Raw genomic sequence first — 6253 nt, 5'->3', positions numbered from 1 at the left:
TAATTCACCAACAAGTATACGAAACAGATAATCACGGACCAAAGCGTAACAATTAACTTGATCTAGGTTCAACGATAAGCAGCCAATAGAACCAAAGCACAATTTATGATGAATGATTTTGATGTTATTAAATGTTTTAAAAAGAATTTTTGGGTTGGTCATTTTGGAGTTCCGTGTGGCATCGTAATCCATGGATCTTTGGGTCCAAACTAGATTAGGGTATTACATTAGTTGTAGCGGTCTTTACGCTAAATATTTGGACACACTACATGTATGGTGAAAAGTTTATATCTATATCGATCACAAATTCTAAAATATGTGTTGACTCATAAGGATTTCAATTTGATACAACATCGCTAGTTCGAGTTTTTGAAGGATTATGATTTTGAGATTGAATATCACCTTAGAAAGGCCAATGTATTGTTGATGCTTTGAGTCATAGAGATACTACTGATTGAGGGCTATGTTCACTAGCATGAGTTTATTTGATGATGGTACTTTGTTAGGTAAACTCTAAATTAGCCCACCTTGACAGCTGAGATTAATTGAAGCAACCTCTAGATACATCCTTGTTTCTTCTGTAAAACAAGAAGAATAGGGTTCTAATTCTTAGTACACTTCGATGAGATGATATATTATGTTTCCAAGGACACTATTGTACGCCAAATGATCCAAAGTTACATAATGTTATTATGCAGGAAGCTAATGATAGTCCTTATTCTGTGCATCCTAGTGGTGTTAAATGTATCAAAAATATCATATAAAGGTAGTATTGGTCGAGTTTAAAAAGAGATCACTAATTATGTGGCTAAGTGTCTGGCCTATCAGCAAGTAAGGTTGAGCATCTTTTCCATCACGTTTACTCCAACCCATTTAGACTCTAAAGTGGAAGTGAAGCGGGTAACTATGGATTTGTTAGCGGATTGCCTTTGACGCGTTGTAAGAAGGATTTCGGTCTGCATTGTTAATCATCTCAATAAGTCTGTCCACATCATTTCGGTTCAGACTAATTATAATCTAGATAAATTGGCTCGATTGTATATTTCTGAAACTGTTCGCCTTCATGGGTTTCTTTGTTTATTATTTTTGATCGATATCCTAGTTTACGTCATAATTTTGGAAGGCTCTTCAAGAGGCTTTAGGTACCCGATTGAATTTTAATATGGCTTATCACCCTTAGTTCGTGGTTAGTCTGAGCGGGTTTATCCATATTCTAAAAGATATGATAAGAGGATGTTTATAGATTTTTAGGGAAGTTGGGAGGATTACTTTCCATTGATTGAGTTTGCCTACAATAATATTATCATATCAGATTTAGATGGAACTAAGGTCGTAGGTTTCATACTCTGTTATGTTGGACTGAGTTGTCTAGAAGGGTTGTACGACCCAATCTATTCAAAAGACCGATGGCACAATTAGGTTGATTCGGTTAAGTTTAATGCTACTTTTAATATACAAAATCTTATGTTAATCTAAAAAGGTAGGATTTCAAATTCAGTCTTGGTGATTGAAGTTTTCTTAAAGTATCTCTGTGGAAGAAAGTTCGCAGATTTTGGCCATAAAGGCAAATTGAATGCAAGGTTTATGGACCTTATCAGATTCTGTGATGAGTAGACCAGTTGCATATCAACTTGACTTACCACTTGAGCTTGAGTGCATTCAGATGTCTTTCATGTGTATGTTGGGATGCTACTATTTGGACCCGTCTCACATTATTTCTTTTGAAGATGTTGAGTTGATACTTCATCTAAGTTGTGAGAAGGACCCTATTAAAATTCTTACCTATTAGGATCGAGTTCTAAGAAGTCTACGTATATATGGTTAAGGTAATTTGGATGAACTATAGTCTTTCGAAGGCCATCTAGGAAACTCATAAATTTATTAAGGTAATTCCGTCATCTCTTTCCATTAAGTAAAACTTCGAGGCCGAAATTATCTTAAGGGAAAGAGTTGTAACACCCCAAATTTGTGGACTAAATTCAAACTCATGGGATTTTAGTGTTGGTTTTAAAAGTTTGAAGGTTAGGGTTTGATGGCATAATTAACCTAATTATTTTATGGTTTAAAAAAACCACCTTTTTCTTTCTTTTCTCTCTTTCTTCCTTAAACGTTGTTTGTACTTTTTTTATTATCTCAATTTCTTGTTTTGGATTTTCCTCGATTTATCGTCGTCCTTACCATCGTGTGTTACACCGTTAGTACCTTATTTATCTTCTCACCATCACCATTCGCCCGGTACTATAACACCCTAAACCAACACTACACACAGTTGACCAATTAGAATGCCACACAAAACCACCGAAGGGGTAACCAATTGTTTTTGACTTTCTTAAATAAATGTTTTCTTTAAAAATACTCATAATAAAATAATCAACCATAATTATAAAATCTTTACATCAGGAGATCCCAAATAATTAATCAAAATATATACACTTTAAAATGAGGTAAGACTTGAATATATAAAAAAATGGGTCTACAAATATACATGCCCTCTAGAAGATATCTTGAGGTGTACTATACACTAAATCTTGGTATGGGCCTCGTTGAACAAAAAGCTCCTCAACTTCTCCTCTTACTAACCTATATAAGGAAACAAATCTAAATGACAAGCTCACTAGTCCAGTGCCACACTAACAACTAAGCGATACTAAGAGTGTTCAATAGATACTCAAGATAACTGGTAAAATGCAACAGTGAGTATACTCATATACTGACCCTTCAGTATCGATACTAAACCTTGGTATCGGTACCCACCTACTAGTATCGATACCCCTATACTGGTATAAGCTATTTGGGTAAGGTAGTATCGATACTCTAGGATGAGTATTGATACTCGGTGCTGGGGTATAAATACTTGCTTGAGTATCGATACAAAATTTAGGTTTGATGTTTTAAAAAATACCGTAGTATCGATACCCTTATGGGAGTATCGATACTACTGCCCTAGTACCGATACTTTATGAATGAGTATCGATACTACCTCTTTAAAATTGTATAGTTTTTTCCTGAAAGATAACAATATTGATGTTGTTCTTACAATATTGATACAATCGCTATAAAGTACCCTGTTTTGGCACGAAAACACCTAACTAGCCACCCAAAATGTCCCATTGAGGTCTCCAATTAGTTTTAAGTGTTTTGTTTGATATTATGGTCATAAAGAAAGATTTAAACATGCTAAAAATAAAAATGGAATCTACCATGAATGCTCCAAAACTCAACTCTAAACTTAGAATGTATCTCTAATGATTCACAAGAGGTATAAAGAAGTTGTAAATGTGTTACCTTGAATTCTTGGCTGCTAGGAAAGTCCTTAAATCACCCAAGGGTAACTTCTTTTTCCCTCTTGCTCTTGAGCTTTCTCCTACTTCTTTTACTAATCAAAGGTGAGAAAAATGAATTACTAGCTTGATTAGGTGGTTGGATTAAAGTTAAAACACTTTATATAACTTGAATCTACCAAAAAAAGCTAGAATCCATAGATTCTCTTAGCATCCCGAAAACCTATTTTTGGAACTAAGTCTAAAACTTGAGAAATGGAACTTGAATTGAATCTTGAAGGACAGAGATTAATAATCTTACCTCAGTTAACCAAACTTACACTTGAAACCCTTCCAATCTTAACTTTAGAAAGGAAGAATAGCGAGAAAAGAAAGAAGAAGAAGAAGAGAATTTTGGTGGGAATGTAAAGGGAGTTGTTCATGTAAAACATATCATAGGGAAGGAGTTTTCATCTTTCAAAATAACAAGGGGTAAATTACATTTTTAGTCCCTCTACTTCTAATTTCAACTTAAATCACCACCAATCTTTGGGCCCAACTCAAGCCCACTTTCTACTTAAATAAGTCCAAACCATCTAATGGGTCCTTTGGTTCAATTTATGGGTTTCGAGTTGACCTGAACTACTAACCCAGATTCAGGGAGTTATAGGTACTATTAGTTTACCGCTTAATATCACCATTTATAATCAGTAAGGTTTAACTATTCAAGTTTCGTTGAAATCCCTTCTCTGTCGATCTTTTCAAGAACTGATGCTTGTAGTGACTCCTTATATAAATTTTTTGGGATTTTCCTTGAGTTTTTGACCATCGAGACGATCCACGCCCCCATGTGCGAGTTAAATAGTGAATCGGTCCTGAACTTATCTGAATGAACCAATTTTGACCCAAACCGTACCCCTGGTTAAACCGTTAACTGTTGACTTTGACCATTGATATTTTCCGTTGACCCCTACGTCTATGTTTTTCGATGTCCTAAGTATTATTAGTGACTTAATAGTCTGTTTGTGTTTAATTATACAATTTCCATACTTATGTAGTAATGTGTTATTTTAGGTCACCATTTCGCAGGACCTAGTACTACCGACCATGGGAAGTGTAGGCTTAGCTAATGTTGATTAGCTAGTATAGATACGTCCCTTGACTTGTTCGATACATTTAATGTTTTGTGTTATTATGATGTATGTTGCTATTTGTAAGCATGTAATCTGATTATATTTATCTGTAATATGTATGATTTCTTATTAATGTTGCATCACTATTAATTTGTATATTAATGTATTTATGTTGTATGTATGAATATCTCCATCCTATTTCTGCATGTGATTTTATCTTTGTATTTTTTTGCATGAGATTTATCTCGTCCTATTTTTGCATGAGATAATATCTCTATCATGATTTTGGTTTGGGATCCTTTCGGAGAGCTATATCCATTTTGATTTTTGTATTATGTTGTATACCTCTTAAGAGGTAACATCCTCATATTGTTTTTTCTATGGCAAATTTAGTGTTGTATGACATTTTTGTTATAATATTCCTGTAATGAATTTTTAATTTGTTATTGTTTTTGTTTGATTAACACATCAAATTCTATCTGAATTATTTAATATTTTTTATTACTATTTATTACACTTAGAGGACACACTAAACTTTATAGCTCACTCTTTTAGTTTTATGTCTGTTTAGATCCCTATAACCTTTAGATTACAATCGATACTTAGAGGATCATCTAGCAGCACGTTTTATTTTTAGACTTCATAAGGACATTTTCAAACAACAATATATTTTTTGTTAATTTTTATTATATACTTTTATGGGGATTTTGGAATATTTTATTTTAATCATTTTGGATTTAAACTCGTATTATGATATATTTTATGTTAACACCATTTTTCGTTCGGGAGGGGAAAGACCGATACCAACTTGGGTTATTCTTTGAAAAGGTTTTTGAAATGGAGGAGTTTCCACCAATCATTTAAGGTGCGATTGGGACAACATAAAAATCGGGTGATTTTAATAAAAACATTTTATTTTTTTATCAAAATTCCAAGTTTTAAGGAATGCGAAAATCTAAAAATCAAATTCGGGACTCGGTTACGCCTGGGGAAGGATTATAACCCCCATAAGCACACCATTGGTACCTAGTTGATTACCCTATATTTAAAATCAGAAATTTTGAGTTCGATCTTTATTTAATTTGAAAATCATTACGGATGTAAAGTCAAGAGGGTATTCGTTTATTAATGCTAATATCATTCACCCCTAGCATAAATACGAGATAGCTATTGTGCCTATAACCAAATATTGCCTCGATTTTAGAAACAATGATGCGAATTTGAAAAGGATGTCGACCTATTTCGGAATCACCAGTAGTCACCCCCTGAGCATACTTGCAGGAGATATACCATTAATTCCCTAATAAGTGAAAATTGCCTTAGGTTTAAAAATAAAATACAGTCAAACAAAATTTCATTCGTCCTAATTAACCAAGGGTGATTTAAGGCTCTCTCTATCCTAAAGTGTCAAATTATGAGAATTAAAGAACCTTAAGCACAAACCTAGAAATGTAGGTTATAATATTAACCCTATTTGGTTTTTGAAATAGAGAAGTCTCCACCAATCATTTAGGTACGATTGGGACACTATAAAAATCACGTGATTTTAATAAAACATTTTATTTTTTAAAAATACCAAGTTTTAAGGTATGCGAAAATCTAGAAATCAAATTCAGAGTCTATTACGCCTGGGAAAGGATTATAACCCCCATAAGCACCAAAACATTGGTACCTAGTTGATTACCGTATATTTAAAATCAGAAATTTGAGTTCGATCTTTATTCAATTTGAAAATCATTACGGAATTAAAGTGAAAAAGGGTATTCATTTATTAATGCTAATAGAATTCATCCCTAGCAAAATGCGAGATATTAGCTAATGTGCCTAATAACTAAATGCCTCGATTTTAGAAACAATGAT

This window comes from Hibiscus syriacus, unplaced genomic scaffold, assembly GCF_006381635.1.
Source record: "Hibiscus syriacus cultivar Baekdansim isolate YM2019G1 unplaced genomic scaffold, ASM638163v2 tig00110450_pilon, whole genome shotgun sequence".
NCBI lineage: Eukaryota > Viridiplantae > Streptophyta > Magnoliopsida > Malvales > Malvaceae > Hibiscus > Hibiscus syriacus.
The sequence above is the reverse complement of the archived record's forward strand: the minus strand, read 5'-3'. Positions refer to the sequence as shown.